This window comes from Ctenocephalides felis, unplaced genomic scaffold (genome assembly GCF_003426905.1).
Source record: "Ctenocephalides felis isolate EL2017-DRISC unplaced genomic scaffold, ASM342690v1 CF-g0.4_SCAFFOLD_00519, whole genome shotgun sequence".
Taxonomy (NCBI): Eukaryota; Metazoa; Arthropoda; class Insecta; order Siphonaptera; family Pulicidae; genus Ctenocephalides; species Ctenocephalides felis.
Genome location: NW_020536673.1, coordinates 98,847 through 117,218, shown reverse-complemented (window position 1 = coordinate 117,218; position 18,372 = coordinate 98,847). Strand labels below are relative to the sequence as shown.

General features: G+C 30.4%; 19 non-coding genes across 19 annotated transcripts; all 19 read left to right on the top strand.

Annotated features, from left to right (window-relative positions):
* Positions 1-13,147: 13,147 nt before the first annotated feature.
* On the top strand, positions 13,148-13,219 carry Trnaa-cgc. Its single transcript has one exon. It is a non-coding gene; the product is annotated as a tRNA-Ala (tRNA).
* Positions 13,220-13,314: 95 nt separating this feature from the next.
* Trnaa-cgc lies at positions 13,315-13,386 on the top strand. Its single transcript has one exon. It is a non-coding gene; the product is annotated as a tRNA-Ala (tRNA).
* A 95-nt stretch (positions 13,387-13,481) lies between these two features.
* On the top strand, positions 13,482-13,553 carry Trnaa-cgc. The gene has a single exon. It is a non-coding gene; the product is annotated as a tRNA-Ala (tRNA).
* Positions 13,554-13,649: 96 nt separating this feature from the next.
* Positions 13,650-13,721, top strand: Trnaa-cgc. The gene has a single exon. It is a non-coding gene; the product is annotated as a tRNA-Ala (tRNA).
* Positions 13,722-13,984: 263 nt separating this feature from the next.
* On the top strand, positions 13,985-14,056 carry Trnaa-cgc. The gene has a single exon. It is a non-coding gene; the product is annotated as a tRNA-Ala (tRNA).
* A 96-nt stretch (positions 14,057-14,152) lies between these two features.
* On the top strand, positions 14,153-14,224 carry Trnaa-cgc. The gene has a single exon. It is a non-coding gene; the product is annotated as a tRNA-Ala (tRNA).
* Positions 14,225-14,320: 96 nt separating this feature from the next.
* Positions 14,321-14,392, top strand: Trnaa-cgc. The gene has a single exon. It is a non-coding gene; the product is annotated as a tRNA-Ala (tRNA).
* Positions 14,393-14,488: 96 nt separating this feature from the next.
* Trnaa-cgc lies at positions 14,489-14,560 on the top strand. The gene has a single exon. It is a non-coding gene; the product is annotated as a tRNA-Ala (tRNA).
* Positions 14,561-14,656: 96 nt separating this feature from the next.
* Positions 14,657-14,728, top strand: Trnaa-cgc. The gene has a single exon. It is a non-coding gene; the product is annotated as a tRNA-Ala (tRNA).
* Positions 14,729-14,824: 96 nt separating this feature from the next.
* Positions 14,825-14,896, top strand: Trnaa-cgc. Its single transcript has one exon. It is a non-coding gene; the product is annotated as a tRNA-Ala (tRNA).
* A 95-nt stretch (positions 14,897-14,991) lies between these two features.
* Positions 14,992-15,063, top strand: Trnaa-cgc. Its single transcript has one exon. It is a non-coding gene; the product is annotated as a tRNA-Ala (tRNA).
* A 96-nt stretch (positions 15,064-15,159) lies between these two features.
* On the top strand, positions 15,160-15,231 carry Trnaa-cgc. The gene has a single exon. It is a non-coding gene; the product is annotated as a tRNA-Ala (tRNA).
* A 96-nt stretch (positions 15,232-15,327) lies between these two features.
* Positions 15,328-15,399, top strand: Trnaa-cgc. The gene has a single exon. It is a non-coding gene; the product is annotated as a tRNA-Ala (tRNA).
* A 263-nt stretch (positions 15,400-15,662) lies between these two features.
* On the top strand, positions 15,663-15,734 carry Trnaa-cgc. The gene has a single exon. It is a non-coding gene; the product is annotated as a tRNA-Ala (tRNA).
* A 96-nt stretch (positions 15,735-15,830) lies between these two features.
* On the top strand, positions 15,831-15,902 carry Trnaa-cgc. Its single transcript has one exon. It is a non-coding gene; the product is annotated as a tRNA-Ala (tRNA).
* Positions 15,903-15,998: 96 nt separating this feature from the next.
* Trnaa-cgc lies at positions 15,999-16,070 on the top strand. The gene has a single exon. It is a non-coding gene; the product is annotated as a tRNA-Ala (tRNA).
* Positions 16,071-16,165: 95 nt separating this feature from the next.
* On the top strand, positions 16,166-16,237 carry Trnaa-cgc. Its single transcript has one exon. It is a non-coding gene; the product is annotated as a tRNA-Ala (tRNA).
* A 96-nt stretch (positions 16,238-16,333) lies between these two features.
* Trnaa-cgc lies at positions 16,334-16,405 on the top strand. The gene has a single exon. It is a non-coding gene; the product is annotated as a tRNA-Ala (tRNA).
* A 96-nt stretch (positions 16,406-16,501) lies between these two features.
* Positions 16,502-16,573, top strand: Trnaa-cgc. Its single transcript has one exon. It is a non-coding gene; the product is annotated as a tRNA-Ala (tRNA).
* Positions 16,574-18,372: the final 1,799 nt, after the last annotated feature.

Below are 18,372 nucleotides of genomic sequence, written 5' to 3'. Positions count from 1 at the left end.
CTTTGAATAATTAACGAAAAGTAGAATCAACAAAACAATATCGTATCTTTGGAATTATTTTACCATTATATTTAGTATTTTTGTTTAAAATCATTATTATTCATAGACTCAGCTTAAATCTTAGAAATAATAATTAATTTCTAGAAGTTAATGTTAATTGTCTTAGAATCAGAACAAGTTTAGCAACTATGCTCAACTAACCCCAACTCGGAATTTCGAAATAAAGTGAGTTTATAAAAAAAAAAACGTGAGAATTATACCCAGAATCTCTGTGCATATCAAAAGTACTATAATTATATGGAAGAATGCCATTTACCTGATTAAAAATAAATAACATTTGACTAAACCAGACGAAAACTCGTGATGAATTACTTTTTCACTTTTTGGTCTCAAAATATAGAAAATGCCCGTGAGCCTCACTCATTGTCCAGCGGCCACTAGCGATCGCGGGATGTTTATTTCACCCAAACCTCAATCTTTCCGCCATATAATGCCTAAACGGACGGCGTACTCGATCGCGAGGCGTTTTTGCAAAAGGCAATATTGCCGTTTCGGAGGTATGGAGCGCAAAGGGTGTAAAAACGGTTATGGGTTTTTGAGAGAACGGATCATCCGATTAGATTAATTCAAAAAACATTTGCTCGAGTAGTCGGTGTGCAAAAAATGCATTTACAAAATTTAGTGATTTTGAAAATTAAAAAATTTAATTAAAAGTTTTAAAACATTCAAATGTTTGAAATTTTTCATCAGTTTCAAAAAAAAACTAAATTTGAAAAATTAAAAAAAAAATTTTAACAAAAATTTGAGAATATTTCGGTAATTTAAAAATAATCTAATATTTTCAAAAATTTCCAAATTCTCGAAGTATTTAAAAAAAAGTTTTTTTTTAAATTCCAAAAATTTCAAACTTCTGAAAAATTTTCTAAATTTTCAAAAATTTCAAATTATTCAAAAAATCAAATAAAAAAAATGGACTCTTGTGAACGTACACATAAAGATGTTCATAAAATACGCTCGTCGCCCAATTTAAAAAGCACTTATAAGTTTACAGTATGTAATAAATTATCTATTTGAAATTATTTAAAACAATTATTGATTATTTTCATTCCTCGAATTTTTAATTACGGTACGGTAATTCCAGCATTTTGCCTTAAGGCACGATGCCATGCGCCCCACTAGTTTAGACATATTTATATGCACTCGTCAACATATTTTTATAATGCCCTAAGACTTTGCAGACTTAGCAGACCGCCTTCTGCCGGCCCTGATTTTCAAAAGAAAAATTGATGATTTAAAAAAATATTCATATATCACTTCAAAGTAATCATATAAGCTTTTCAAAAGAAATGACATTTATAAGCTGATATACAAAAGAAAATAGGAAAAATCGCCGAACAAAATCGAAAAGATGCTTTTACGAATTCAACGAATTTGAATGAATACAATAAAATAAAATTATTATCCTGTTCTTCATTTAGAATTCAAAATTTACACTAATATACATTTATATACACCGAGAAATAATATTCAAAATCATATAGGTAATCATAATTTATTTAAATCAAATATTGGCAATAATAACAATCTTAATAATAATTTATAATTCAAGAATTCAAGTCCTAAGACAAATAGCTGGAAGTGGGAAGTTCCAGCAATTTGTCTTAGGACTTCAATTACCGTAATGATATATATATATTCGAGAAAAATTAAATGTTTTCAAATAGATTATTATAAATTCTGTAACTTATATATGTTTAGAGAAAAGTAAATAAACAAAACTCAATCAATCAAAATAAAGGACATTGTCTAATATTTATAAAGAATATATAAACTGAATTACAGTTTAAATTAGTTATTTCAAGTATATAAGTGAGCATTAGAACTTTAGCCAGAATTCAAATTAAAATCCGAGTTATTTTCGATATTAAAAAAATTTTTTAATTAAAAAAAAATTTTTAATTTTTTTTTTTCAAAAGCAATTCTTCGTCAACACGCGTAGGAAGTTTTTTTGAATCATTCAAATCGGATGATTAGTTCTCTCAAAAACAGATATCGTTTGCACATTTTGCTCTGTATCTCCAGAGCGATTGGACCTGCCTTTGCCAAAAACTAACCACCACTTCTCATCATTACATATTGAATGTTTTTTGGATCAATCAAATCGGATGCTCCGTTTTCTCAAAAACTCGATTTCTATTTTCTGCATTCTTTGCTTCGTATCTCCGTAACGGCTGGACCTGCCTTTGCCAAAAACAAAATGTTTTTTGAACCATTCAATCGATTCAAAACACACACACACGTGCATTTTTCTGAGGTATTCCAAATTGTTCAGAAACCTTGAAAACGTGAAGTAATGCAAAAATGTTCATTTTCAATTTTCGGACCATTACTGTAACTTACCCTACGGGAAGTTAATAAATATGAAATGAATAAGTTGCTTTTTACAACTATAAGTAAATTAAAAAATGCCGTCCCAAAGTAAGTCCGCCCGGGGCGGACCGCCCCTCCTAGGTACGCCACTGAGGCAAAGTACCATTAAGCAAACCAACATCTTTCACTATGTGTATTTATTTTTTTCTTAAAATGTCGCCACTGATGGACTGATAAATGGAGTTATTAAACAATTTCAGACGCCATTATTTTTTAAATAAACTTACCTAATTCATAATCGCCATAACAGTAGGTACAATAGCTGATTGAATGTTCACGTAAATTAAGACACGCATTAGTATTTGTTAATACTTGTATCAAAAGCTTAAAAACGAAAAGTAGCACTAATAAACTGTTACAAAATAAGTAAAGTTTACTAGCACTAGCACTTATTATAGCATTATTAATCACATGAAAAAACACACTTTTAAACCTGAAGCACACAATTCTAATCCCGGACCATACACTTCTAAAGTATAAAGTATTACGTAATTTCTATGTCCTCAGTTCGACAACTGACTGTTAACTGAAGCTACCGCATTTTTTTAGCTTATTGGCGTGAATTTTGTGTTTTCATTCGCAGGTTGAGAAACCTAACAAAATTCAGTAGTGTATGTATGAATTGATTCAAAATACTTATAACAGGGTGGCCAAAGTGGTGGTCCACACATAACAAATGTTTTAAGTTATGTCAAATTGTGTTTAAAATTCATATGTGAAAAGTTGTAATAACTTGCATTATTATTTACAATACAACAACTCATTGAATGTCTATTTTTAAAACTCTGTCACCTAAAATAACACACCTTAGGGGACATCCATTAATCACGTGACCGTTTTTTTAGGGATTTTTGGACCTCCCTCTTGGTGATATTTAAAATTACACCCCCTTCCCAACCAAACATTACATGTATTTTTAGTTACGTAAAATTTTTCGATTTTACGAAAAAAACGTAAAATTATTAATTTAAAAAAATATATATGTAAAATAAACACACATAATATCTGACTAGTCTCCTCTCTCCCTCACGTAATATTTCGTGATTTTTTGTTAAACCTCCCCTCACCCTAAAAACCTCACGTAATTAATGGACCCCCGTTAACAAATAAGTCTTACTGTTGCGAAATTGTTTTAGCTAAAAATCATAGTAAATTATTTATGCAATTTTTTAGCTTTTTTGAAAAAAATAATTTGCGAATAACCTTTCTCAATTGAAAAGGCTTTAAACTTTTTTTTCTTAAATCTTAAGAACGTATTTACTTAAAAATGCTATTTTTCACAGCTACAAAATCGCATGTTTGGAAATAAGTAAAGTTCTACACGCGGTAGTAACATTTTGGATCCAAATATTATTATTATTTTGAAATTTTGTATAGCAATCAAAACTTAATAGTCCTATAATTTGTTGTGCTACATTTGACTTAAAACTAGTCAGTTCGACAGATGGCAACCCAAACAGTTGTCACATCTCTGTATGTTATATTATTACTACAGTTTATGTAATAGGGTGAGTATTTTTATTGGTGCAGTAATGCCGGGTTAGGGTTATTTTTCCTTGAAAACATATTGTTATTTATATTTCCAAGTGGAAATTGTTGCTACTACTGCTTGACAACAGGCTGCTCGAAGTGGAATCAAACCCGAGACCTCTGATTCAAATCCAGACGTTTTACCCGCTTACCAACGAGCGAGCCCCTAAATATTATATATACTAGTACATATTTCATTTGAATCCATAATCCCAACAAGTGAACATACGCTTTACACACTCAAATTTTATGACCATAATTTATTCATAATATTGTATTTATAAAGATTTTATAATTTTCTCACAACTAGAAGTTTATGTTTTCTAATCAGTTTTATTTCATATTTTTTATAAAAATGAGGTCAAAAAATTTATTTTAGTAGTAATTAATGTCGTACTAAAAATTTTTGTGTAGAAGTAGCGGAATCTAAGATTGTATAAAAAGAAACAAGGATTTATAAAATATTTACATTTTTTCAATTTAATATTCTTTTTAGATTCTATTTATTTTCAGAACACACAAAGGATGGAAATGTAAAGTGTTTTGAATTACTTCAATTTGTACATATACAAACAGTGCTGGATTTACAGTAGGGGCAGTCGGGGCTACTGCCCAGGGCGGCAAATTTTCGGGGGCGGCAAAATTTGGATAGTGAGAAGAAAATTCTATACCATATAATTAACTCATTTTTTTAATAACATTTTTAATTTCAAGAAATATAATTAACAAAACATTATGCAAATGCAATGCAAAACTTGGCAATTTGGATAATATAAAGATTCGTAGGTGAGTTGAGAGTTTAAGAAAAAAATATGTTCTTCAGATCCCGAGCCCTCTTAAGATGACGAATTTGTGCACTTCCAAACTCATAGCGCCGAAAAAAATTAATTATGTGTCTTATGACAAATTACTGAAACTTCTCGTACTGAAAATTACATTTTATAAAAAGCTTTACAATTTTTTGAAAAATTGAAAAAAGTTGAATTTAAAAAACTTTTTTTTTATATTTCGAAATTTTTTGAAAATTATTAAGTTTCATCTATTAAACTTATTAAAATTAAATTTTATTTGAATAATTCGATTTCAATTGATAGCGAGACGTGCTGATTAGTTATTGGCCAAGACAGGTCCAACTGTTTCGGAAGTACGGGCCAAAATGCCAAAAATAATAATACCGGTTACTATGGCAAATACTTTTTTTAGGACTAATCTCAGCACAAGAAAACAAGCAAATTATTAAACTAACTTTTGAATAAGTTTCGATTTAAATTAACATTTAAATAATTAAATCATCAGTAACGATTCAATAATTATGTGATGAAAATATGCAGCATTGAAACGCTGATATTTTTATGGTATCGAACCAATATTTTATTGACAAAATATTGCAAAATCAATAATATTATCATATTATTATGGATTATAATATTATTTCCAATTATAATTCTCCTATTACTAATAGTAACATGTTACAAGTACTAAAAATCAGGTTAGTTCTATATTAGTAAAATAAAATTCAAAATAAAAAAAAATGAGGGAAAAAATACAATTGGACATAATATTATAACCCATAATAATATGATATTATTATCCAAACAACACACTTGTTCAAAACGTAATAACATTTAAAAAAAATTAAATTATTTATTAAATATTAATTTTACCTGAAAAAAATTTTCAAGGTTTTCAGATTGAAAAACAAAGATTATTTTCAAAGTTTTATTATATTGAATGTTTGGACATTTAACAGCAGCGTATTGTACATTTTTTATTACACATTTATATATTAATTAAATATAATTAATAAAATAATTAAATTGATAATTATTATACTTATAGCTAAGATGCAACTATTTTCCACACCACCCAGGAGGTATAGTTGCCAGGCGCGTTTTTTTTAATGTGGTGTCGCCGTACAAATTGTGTACAGCCCTAGTCCACTTACAAAATAACTTAAATTAATTAACTAAGCTAATTTACTAAGCCTAACTTAAATGATACGAATATAACATGAAAAATACCCCACGAGATGATTAAATGTATATGAAGATCTTCTTTAGAAAAAAACCGTAGATGATGCAAGAACCTGTTAGAAATTAAAGGTAAAATTGTAATGTACTATGGTAATTTTGTAATTAAGAGAAAAAAAAAAAGAAAAAAAAAGGAAAAACAAAGAAAAAGGAAAAAAAAGTATTTACATGATGTACCCCCCTAAGATCCACCATGTAAACACTTTAACTTCATAGGTTCCCAGCACTATGAAGCTTATAGAGGAGTGCACTTATAAAGTTCATAAATTTGTGTATTAAGTATTGTTATATGAATTAATATTAAATAATTGCGAAAAAACGCGAAATCTATGCGAACTGGAAGGTCCTTGCCATCTTTCCCACCCATTTTTAAAATAAAAAATAGTAAACTACCAGCCTAATGTATTCTAGCCTAATTTTAACTTAATAATATATCCATGTGTACGTCCTCCAATTTTGTAGGCAATTTTCTGGTTGGTTCTAATCTTGTGTGTATCTTCATCTCGCATGGATCTTGATCTTGATGTTTCACTGTATGTATCTTGATCTTGAACTATATCTTGATCTTGAATTGTAAATATCAATTTGCACTGTATATATTATGATATATCACTGTACACAACACTGGCACTGTATATAACACGATTTTGCACGAGATATCTTATTTATAATATGTATATAAATCCGTCCACGAATCAAATATAAAGAATGAATAACGTAAATGGGGCCCCGATGAAATAATATAGAAAATGATCGCAAAAAAAAACTTATATCTTCTGATCTATCTTAGCAAGTAAGATAGATATCTTAATATAACAAAATAATATAGAAAATGATCGCAAAAAAACTAATATCTTATGATCTATCTTAGCAAGTAATTTACTTATCATAATATAACGTTCTCCTGGTCGTGTGCGCTCCTGGTTGTAAAGTGATCCATCCTACTCTTGTAGTGTAGTGTCCGTTTTAGTAATGGTGTCTTCAGGATCTATTCCTCTGGTAACTTCTGTGTTCAACCTAAAATTAAAATTTTATTTAAATCTATCAAGATTAAAAAGATTTGTACATAGCTCAGAGTTTCTTACCATCTCTTGAACATTGCCAAGTTCAACTACTTATAAATTCAGCATTCCTTCACCAGGAGACTCATTGTGCGACCAGTAAAAGTAAAGTTAATTCATGAAATTGTGTTCATTACATTACGGCACGAAAAGTAATCAAATTAACTTTTTAAAAAAATATAACTGAATGTTATAAATCTATAAAAAAGTTACTTCTTTCCATGGGCCACTTAGCAAAACAATAAAAATTTAAATTTAATAATAATTATAAAAATAATAGCACAAATAATATTAATTATTAAATTAAGTGCATGGGGTTGCGGTGCTTCTGGGAAAAACAACGCAGGGGTCCATACACTCAGATAAAATATAAAAATTAATCAATTAATAAATTAAATTTAAATGTGAAACCCGACTACTTGGACTTGCCGTGGGGGGTAGGCGGCAGGAACGTAGCTTCAAACGCGCAATTTTCATCATAATACGTTCGGTCGTTTTTCGAAAATTAAAAAAAAGGTGTGAACCATGTACTCGAAATAACGCAAAATGGTAAATGAAAAATTACTTTTAACACTATATCAAATAAACTAAGTTACAGTTAATATGAAAAAAAGTTTAATGCACAATAAGCCTCCGACGCTATTATTCACTGCACATAACACTGTTGGCACTGTATAAAATCTGAAAAGAAAGGAACTACATTAAAAATTAATTAAACAACTACATTAAATAATTATAACAAGTCAATTGCAAATATTTCCAACATATAAATTTTAATGTTGTAATAGTTTTCTAATTCTAATCTTGTTTTCATTATTATTGACTTTGTATATTAGCTATTATTAATTAAAATGATTTTGTACAATTATTATGCAATATTTATAGTTTAATGTTATAAGACTTAATAAAATGTATACATATACTGCATGTGTTCTTATTTCTATTTGTCATTTAATAATTCAGTATTTAAATCAAAATGTATATTCAAATAAATTATATTAAATTAAATTGTATGTCATAAAATCATACCTAAATTCTACAGTTGGAATTATTTATATTTATATAATATAAAATATATACAATATACATTAGATACATATGTACATACATATATTTATATATATATACATATATGTATGTACTTGCGCTTTGATTTGATTTATTTTTATTGAATTATAATTTAAAAAAATTGAAAACCGGTTCTATTTATATTATTGGATATACATCATTTTCTATATTTTGAAATATAATTTTGGCCGAAGAGTTATTTCAAAACCATCACAGCAACTCTTTGGCAAAAATTATTTTGAAATATAAAAAATAACATAAATCGATTTATATAAATAATAAAGAGTTTCCATTTTTTTATTTATAATTCACTAAATAAAATTAAATAAATCAAAACACAAGCAAACACCATGCATAAATCATATATTCAAGAAACTGAATATATGACTTTTTTTTAGAAATTACTTGAAAAAAGTTTTAGAATAATATTAATTATTATAAATGACTTACCATTCACTGTAGTATCACCACGAGGTCCCAACACAAAATGACTTAACATGGTTTTTGTGCCTGCTTTTATGGGGGCAAAAAGGCGCCAAAACAATATAAATCGTTACCCGTTATACTCTATGTCGTTACCTACATATTCAAATTCAAATCTTATATTTTTATCATAGATTGTTATCAATGATAAAATCCAAAAATCATTTATCTTTGGTTGTTATCTTATCAATAAATAGTTTTGGGTATTAGGCAATTGATAGCGCTAGTGTTGGCAAAATCACAGATAACCTGTCATTGTTTATTTACATTTGGATTTTTGAAGAAAATAAACAAATAAATTCAGTCTTAAAAGATTTTGAACATCTTTTGGAAAGATTATAGTGATTATATGGATACATATACCTAATTTTAATTAAGTCATAATTTAGTACATTAATATAAAGTGAACCTCTGGGTTTTCCTTTTGAAATTCTATGTTATTTGTCAAATTACTTACTCAATGTCTTTGTATGTAGACAGATTGTAATTTATAAGAAAATAAAAAAAAATAAAAAATGGCAACATGAAAAATTTGTGTACTTGGTATGAAATTATATATACTAAAGATGAAATTAAATTTTAAAATCAGAATATATTTTCAATTTATTCAAGTGTTCTATTATACACGTATATATATACCTATATATACAGTGGATTTACAGTAGGGGCAGTTGGGTTACTGCCCAGGGCGGCAAATTTTCGGGGCGGCAAAATTTGGATAGTGAGAAGAAAATTCTTTACCATATAATTAACTCATTTTTTTAATAACATTTTTAATTTCAAGAAATATAATTAACAAAACATTATACAAATGCAATGCAAAATTTGGCAAATTGGCTAATATAAAGTTTCGTAAGTGAGTTGAAAGTTTAGGAAAAATATATTCTTCAGATCTCGTGCCCTCTTAAGATGACGATTTTGTGCACTTCCAAGCTCATAGCGCCGAGAAAAATTAAATTAGTGACGCATGGCATTGTGCCTTACGGCAAGTTACTGAAACTTTTCGTACTAAAAATTGCATTTTATAAAAAGCTTTAAAATTTTTTAAAAATTGATAAAAATTGAATTAAAAAAAACTTTTTTTTTATATTTCGAATTTTTTTGAAAATTATTAAGTTTCATTTATTAATTTATTAAAATTAAATTTTATTTGAATAATTCGATTTCTATTGATAGCGAGACGTGCTGATTAGTTATTGGTCAAGACGGGTCCAACTGTTTCGGAAATACGGGACAAAATGCCAAAAATAATAATTCATTTTTTGAGAAACGAAACGTCCAACATCATTAAAAGAAATTCACATATATAGTCAAAATAGAGAACTGATTAAACTTGTGGGAGGCAGGTCTAGCGGTTTCGGTGATCCAATAAAAAAATTTGAAAGAGAAACTTTTGGCGGTCAAAAATGTTCATTTGCCATATGTACATCAAATTATCAGATATTTTAATAATATAAATTTTGTTTACATTTCTATGGGTTCTGTAAAATTATTTATTTGTTGTTCTGCGAGGCGGCGCTTACGCGCTTCTTTATTTTGTCTGTACGCAGCTAAAGCAGACCGATCGCTTTAATTCTTTTTTTTTTTAAATTTTACTTTTTGGTACGGGAAGTTTCAGCAATTTATCTTAAGGCACGATGCCAAGCACCACTATTTACACTATGTAATGCGTAATAAATTTTCTGCAATCAAATAGTTATTTTAATTTTAGAAAAATGATATATATATATAAACTATTCTAAGTAAAAATTTGGGGATGGAACGGCATTTTTGTCAGTGCCCTAGGGCGCCAAATTTCTAAATCCGGCCCTGTATATACGTAAAGAATCGCATTTTTCTTCATTTACTATTGGGGCGCATGGCATCGTGCCTTAAGGCAAATTGCTGGAACTTCCCGTGCCGTAATAAGACATTCTAGAAATGAAAATAATCAATAATTGTGTTTTGAATAATTTTAAATAAATAATTTATTACATACTGTAAACTTTTATATATTTATAAAATTGAAAAATCGGTTCGTACTCGATCGCGAGGCGTTTTTGCAAAAGGCAATATTGCCGTTTCGGAGGTATGGAGCGCAAAGGGTGTAAATACGGTTATGCAGTTTTTGAGAGAACGGATCATCCGATTAGATTAATTCGAAAAACATTTTGCTCGAGTAGTCGGTGTGCAAAAAATGCATTTACAGAAAATTTATTGATTTTGAAAATTAAAAAAAATCAAAAGTTTTAAAAAATTCAAATTTTCGAAATTTTTCATCATTTTCAAAAAAAAACTAAATTTTGAAAAATTAAAATATTTTTTTTTACAAAAATTTGAGAATATTTCGGTAATTTAAAAAAATCTAATATTTTCAAAAATTTTCAAATTCTCGAAATATTTTTATTCCAAAAATTTCAAACTTCTAAAAAATTTTCTAAATTTTTAAAAAATTTCTAAATTATCCAAAAAATCAAATTGAAAAAAATGGACTCTGGTGAACGTACACATAAGCTGTTCATAAAATACGCTCGTCGCCCAATTTAAAAAGCACTTATAAGTTTACAGTATGTAATAAGTTAACTATTTGAAATTATTTATAACAATTATTGATTATTTTCATTCCTCGAATTTTTAATTACGGTACGGGAAGTTCCAGCAATTTGCCTTAAGGCACGATGCCATGCGCCCCACTAGTTTAGACATATTTATATGCACTCGTTAACATATTTTTATAATTCCCTAGGGCTTTGCAGACTTAGCAGACCGCCTTCTGCCGGCCCTGATTTTCAAAAGAAAAATTGATGATTTAAAAAAATATTGCTATATCACTTCAGTAAAGTAATCATATAAACTTTTCAAAAGAAATTTCATTAATAAGCTGATATACAAAAGAAAATAGGAAAAATCGCCGAACAAAATCGAAAACATGCTTTTGCGAGTTCAACGAATTTGAATGAATACAATAAAATAAAATTATTATCTTGTTCTTCATTTAGAATTCAAAATTTACACTAATATACATTTATATACACCGAGAAATAGTATTCAAAATCATATAAGTACTCATAATTTATTTAAATCAAATATGTATTGACAATAATAACAATCTTAATAATCATTTATAATTCAAGAATTCAAGCCTCAAGACAAATTGCTGGAACTTCCCGTACCGTGTTCGAGGAAAATTAAATGTTTTCAAATGAAGAAAAGTAAATAAACAAAACGCAATCGATCAAATTTAAAATGAAGGACATTGTCTAATATTTATAAGGAATATGTAAACAGTTGAACATTTTATCGATGTCGAGTATTTACACATGTCGGGAAGTTCACGCGACTTGCCGTAAAGCAAAATGCTACTTACAACTAGCTATGAAACTTATGTTATCTTAATGCAAATATTAACATGAAAAATTATCTAAACAAATAAAGGGTATTTCGTTATGTTGCATGATACGAATTATGTTTATTGAACTTAAAGAAAATAATGCTTGTCAATTTGTATACTCTGTTGTATAGGAATAATCTACCACAATCGAGTTGATAACCTTCCGCCTGGAGGATTGCATTTTGGCACTTCAGTGTCCTCTTCTACCATTTTAGTGTCTGCGTGGTCTTTTTCCTTCTCGTCTTTTTCTTTTATCTTTGCAGTGCACTTGGATGGGTATGTGATAATCTGTGGCCAATAAGGCACCCATCTTGGCCGAGTCTGGGAAATGGTAGTAGCCGTACACGTCCCTGCTTCTCCCGCCCACGTCTACTTTAATAATTTCGTTTGGTGGAAGAGATGACTTCATCTCCGGATCACAGAATTTTATAAAGCTTTTGGTTTTTCTATAGCTGGCAGGGCAATCATTATCTTGACAATCAACTTGGAAGTTTTGTGACATTTTATTATTCTTAGAAGAAATTTTAATTTCTTTTTTAGTTTAAGTTTTAATATTACGAAATATTGTTTTTGTGTGTGCTAGATGGTCTTTTATTCCATAAACAATATTATGTACACGCTCAAACATTAATATCGCAATAACATTGCATTCATTTTTCGACATGTTTTGCACATTTAAATGCTAAAACAATGTTTTACTCCGAAGGGGGTGTAACTCAGGAGTAGAGTGTCCGCTTTGCATGCGGGAAATCCTGGGTTCAAATCCCAGCTCCTTCAAATGCTGGCATTAAGCTTGCATTAAGGCACGATGCCATGCACAACTAATTTTCTTAGCTATAAACCTTGCGGAGCCCGAGACCTTTCCAACGAATGCAAAATTGTCGAAATCGGTTTGTGGGTTCTGGAGTTATATCGTCAGGAAGAAAAACCCGACTTATTTTTATATATATAGAAGATAAATAAACTGTATATTTCATCCAAATCCGAAAATTATATTTTATTTCGAGGGGGGTGTAACTCAGAGGTGAAGTGTCCGCTTCGCATGCGGGAAGTCCTGGGTTCAAATCCCAGCTCCTCCAAATCTTTTTTATACGCGTTAAAATATCTTAAAAATTATAGTTATATAAAAAAAATGTATATTGCATCCAAATCCGAAATTTAAATTTTGTTTCAAAGGGGGTGTAACTAAGGGGTAGAGTGTCCGCTTCGCATGCGGGAAGTCCTGGGTTCAAATCCCAGCTCTTCCAAATCTTTTTTATACGCGTTAAAATATCTTAAAAATTATAGTTATATAAAAAAATGTATATTGCATCCAAATCCGAAATTTAAATTTTGTTTCAAAGGGGGTGTAACTAAGGGGTAGAGTGTCCGCTTCGCATGCGGGAAGTCCTGGGTTCAAATCCCAGCTCTTCCGAATCTTTTTTATACGCGTCAAAATATCTTAAAAATTATAGTTATATAAAATAATGTATATTTCATCCAAATCCGAAATTTAAATTTTATTTCGAAGGGGGTGTAACTCAGGGGTAGAGTGTCCGCTTCGCATGCGGGAAGTCCTGGGTTCAAATCCCAGCTCCTCCACACATTTTTTATACGCGTTAAAATATCTTAAAAATTATAGCTATATAAATAAACTGCATATTTCATCCAAATCGGAAAATTATATTTTGCTTCGAAGGGGGTGTAACTCAGGGGTAGAGTGTCCGCTTCGCATGCGGGAAGTCCTGGGTTCAAATCCCAGCTCCTCCACATATTTTTTATACGCGTTAAAATATTCAAAAAAATATAGTTATATAAATAAACTGTATATTTCATTCAAATCCGAGAATTATGTTTCATTTCGAAGGGGGTGTAACTCAGGAGCAGAGTGCCCGCTTCGCATGCGGGAAGTCCTGGGTTCAAATCCCAGCTCCTCCGAATCTTTTTTATACGCGTCAAAATATCTTAAAAATTATAGTTATATAAAATAATGTATATTTCATCCAAATCCGAAATTTAAATTTTATTTCGAAGGGGGTGTAACTCAGGGGTAGAGTGTCCGCTTCGCATGCGGGAAGTCCTGGGTTCAAATCCCAGCTCCTCCAAGTCCTTTTTATACGCGTTAAAATATTTAAAAAATTATAGTTATATAAATAAACTGTATATTTAATCCAAATCCGAGAATTATGTTTCATTTCGAAGGGGGTGTAACTCAGGGGTAGAGTGTCCGCTTCGCATGCGGGAAGTCCTGGGTTCAAATCCCAGCTCCTCCACACATTTTTTATACGCGTTAAAATATCTTAAAAATTATAGCTATATAAATAAACTGCATATTTCATCCAAATCGGAAAATTATATTTTATTTCGAAGGGGGTGTAACTCAGGGGTAGAGCGTCCGCTTCGCATGCGGGAAGTCCTGGGTTTAAATCCCAGCTCCTCCAAAACTTTTTTATACGCGTTAAAATATCTTAAAAACTATAGTTATATAAATAAACTGTATATTTCATCCAAATCAGAAAATTGTATTTTATTTCAAAGGGGGTGTAACTCAGCGGTAGAGCGTCCGCTTCGCATGCGGGAAGTCCTGGGTTCAAATCCCAGCTCCTCCACACATTTTTTATACGCGTTAAAATATCTTAAAAATTATAGCTATATAAATAAACAGTATATTTCATCCAAATCGGAAAATTATATTTTATTTCGAAGGGGGTGTAACTCAGGGGTAGAGCGTCCGCTTCGCATGCGGGAAGTCCTGGGTTCAAATCCCAGCTCCTCCAAAACTTTTTTATACGCGTTAAAATATCTTAAAAACTATAGTTATATAAATAAACTGTATATTTCATCCAAATCCGAAAATTATATTTTATTTCGAAGGGGGTGTAACTCAGGGGTAGAGTGTCCGCTTCGCATGCGGGAAGTCCTGGGTTCAAATCCCAGCTACTCCAAAACCTTTTTATACGCGTCAAAATATCTTAAAAATTATAGTTATATAAAATAATGTATATTTCATCCAAATCCGAAATTTAAATTTTATTTCGAAGGGGGTGTAACTCAGGGGTAGAGTGTCCGCTTCGCATGCGGGAAGTCCTGGGTTCAAATCCCAGCTCCTCCAAGTCTTTTTTATACGCGTTAAAATATTTAAAAAATTATAGTTATATAAATAAACTGTATATTTCATCCAAATCCGAGAATTATATTTCATTTTGAAGGGGGTGTAACTCAGGGGTAGAGTGTCCGCTTCGCATGCGGGAAGTCCTGGGTTCAAATCCCAGCTCCTCCACACATTTTTTATACGCGTTAAAATATCTTAAAAATTATAGCTATATAAATAAACTGCATATTTTATCCAAATCGGAAAATTATATTTTGCTTCGAAGGGGGTGTAACTCAGGGGTAGAGTGTCCGCTTCGCATGCGGGAAGTCCTGGGTTCAAATCCCAGCTCCTCCACATATTTTTTATACGCGTTAAAATATTCAAAAAAATATAGTTATATAAATAAACTGTATATTTCATTCAAATCCGAGAATTATGTTTCATTTCGAAGGGGGTGTAACTCAGGAGCAGAGTGCCCGCTTCGCATGCGGGAAGTCCTGGGTTCAAATCCCAGCTCCTCCGAATCTTTTTTATACGCGTCAAAATATCTTAAAAATTATAGTTATATAAAATAATGTATATTTCATCCAAATCCGAAATTTAAATTTTATTTCGAAGGGGGTGTAACTCAGGGGTAGAGTGTCCGCTTCGCATGCGGGAAGTCCTGGGTTCAAATCCCAGCTCCTCCAAGTCCTTTTTATACGCGTTAAAATATTTAAAAAATTATAGTTATATAAATAAACTGTATATTTAATCCAAATCCGAGAATTATGTTTCATTTCGAAGGGGGTGTAACTCAGGGGTAGAGTGTCCGCTTCGCATGCGGGAAGTCCTGGGTTCAAATCCCAGCTCCTCCACACATTTTTTATACGCGTTAAAATATCTTAAAAATTATAGCTATATAAATAAACTGCATATTTCATCCAAATCGGAAAATTATATTTTATTTCGAAGGGGGTGTAACTCAGGGGTAGAGCGTCCGCTTCGCATGCGGGAAGTCCTGGGTTCAAATCCCAGCTCCTCCAAAACTTTTTTATACGCGTTAAAATATCTTAAAACTATAGTTATATAAATAAACTGTATATTTCATCCAAATCAGAAAATTGTATTTTATTTCAAAGGGGGTGTAACTCAGCGGTAGAGCGTCCGCTTCGCATGCGGGAAGTCCTGGGTTCAAATCCCAGCTCCTCCACACATTTTTTATACGCGTTAAAATATCTTAAAAATTATAGCTATATAAATAAACAGTATATTTCATCCAAATCGGAAAATTATATTTTATTTCGAAGGGGGTGTAACTCAGGGGTAGAGCGTCCGCTTCGCATGCGGGAAGTCCTGGGTTCAAATCCCAGCTCCTCCAAAACTTTTTTATACGCGTTAAAATATCTTAAAAACTATAGTTATATAAATAAACTGTATATTTCATCCAAATCCGAAAATTATATTTTATTTCGAAGGGGGTGTAACTCAGGGGTAGAGTGTCCGCTTCGCATGCGGGAAGTCCTGGGTTCAAATCCCAGCTACTCCAAAACCTTTTTATACGCGTTAAAATATCTTAAATATTATAGTTATATAAATAAAACCGTATATTTCATCCAAATCCGAAAATTATATTTTATTTCGAAAGGGGTGTAACTCAGGGGTAATGTCCGCTTTGCATGCGGGAAGTCCTGGGTTCGTATCCCAGTTCCTCCAGAACGTTTTTATGCACTCAAAAATTATAGATACATAAATAAACTATGAATGTTGAAATTTGAAAGTTTATAATAATATTTAACGACAAACGTCGAACTTGTAATCTTAGAATCTGGTGAATAATGTTGGGCTTTTTTTATAATTGTAATGCAAAAGCAGAGTTATGCATGGCATTGTGCCTTAAGGCTAATAGAGTCGATAGAAAATGAAAGCACTCTTATTTCATAAAAAATTATGATCAAATTATATCGATTTTTTTATATTGAAAACAACTGAATTATTCAAATAATAAACAAATGGTTGTTTAAAGTGCTTTTTTGAAATAAATGAAAATTTCAATTTTTTTTTTGAAAAGTTGGAAACTTTTGAAAATCTTGATTTTTTTTTAAATTCTAAAAGTAATTGATTTTTTTGTCAACTTTGAAATTTTTTTAATTTTTTCGAAAATTTGAAACAATCGAAGATTCAATTTTTCAAACTTTCAAAACCGCTGGTCGAATAACGAAATACAACGCTCGAAATACAATCATTTGTGCACACCGTCAACACTTAAAATATTGTTTGAATCATTATAATCGGATGATCGAGATCACTTAGAAACATGACCATTGTTTGTACCCTTTGCTCCGTTACTCCGAAATGGCTAGACTCGCTTTCCGTAAAAACTAACTAGTACGTCTCGTCGTGATCAGTGCGAAACGAATGTATTTTGATTTATATAAAGCTATTATACACGATCCGATACAAAATAAAAATTGGGATGTGATTGCAAAAAATTTATACTTCTTAAGTTGTGATATTATTGCGGAGTAAATCAGGATACAACTGCATACAAAAGTACACAATGTCTAAATGAAATTCGTAAAATAATTATTATAGAAGGTTCTGAATAAATCAGTAATGTTATAGTGCAAATATAATGATATACAAACGCAAGCAAAAATACATTTTTAGTGATCAAATTAAGAAAGAAATATTGTTTATATAGAATATAATTATTTATAATTATTAATAATAATGTGGTAAACGTGCGCTTTATTTTTTTTCAACTCTTCAATGATTCAATATTATTAAAAAAACATATAAAATATATTATTGTAAACAATGCATTAAGAATTCAATAGACAAAATATTTTGCATTCAAGTAGATTATTGCTTCTTGAGTTATAAGAATATACATTGGGTATTAATTTTAGTTTTTCGTACTAGAAATGAATCGGATCGTACTCCAAAAATAATTACCAATAATTATATAATTTTGTATAAACAAAGACTAATTTTTATTGAGGGCCAAATATTTGTAACATATTTACGTCAAGGGCCAGCGGTGGCGATATCGGTTAGAACGTGAGCTAGCAGCAACTAGTCCCGGGTTCGCTGGTTCGATTACCGCTACCGCCGTAGCCCGACATCAGGCAACTTTGATGTTAAATTATAGTTATAGATCATAATATAACTACAAGTGGAAATCGTCTTTCGTGGACATAGTAGCATCACTCAATCATATGTAAGACTATCAGACGTAAGAGCTAATATATAATAAATCCACACATAGGAGAATGGTGAGCCGATGGGTTGCCTCTCATAATAATACCTTACATCATAAGCGTTGAACTAAACAGCTTATAGAAC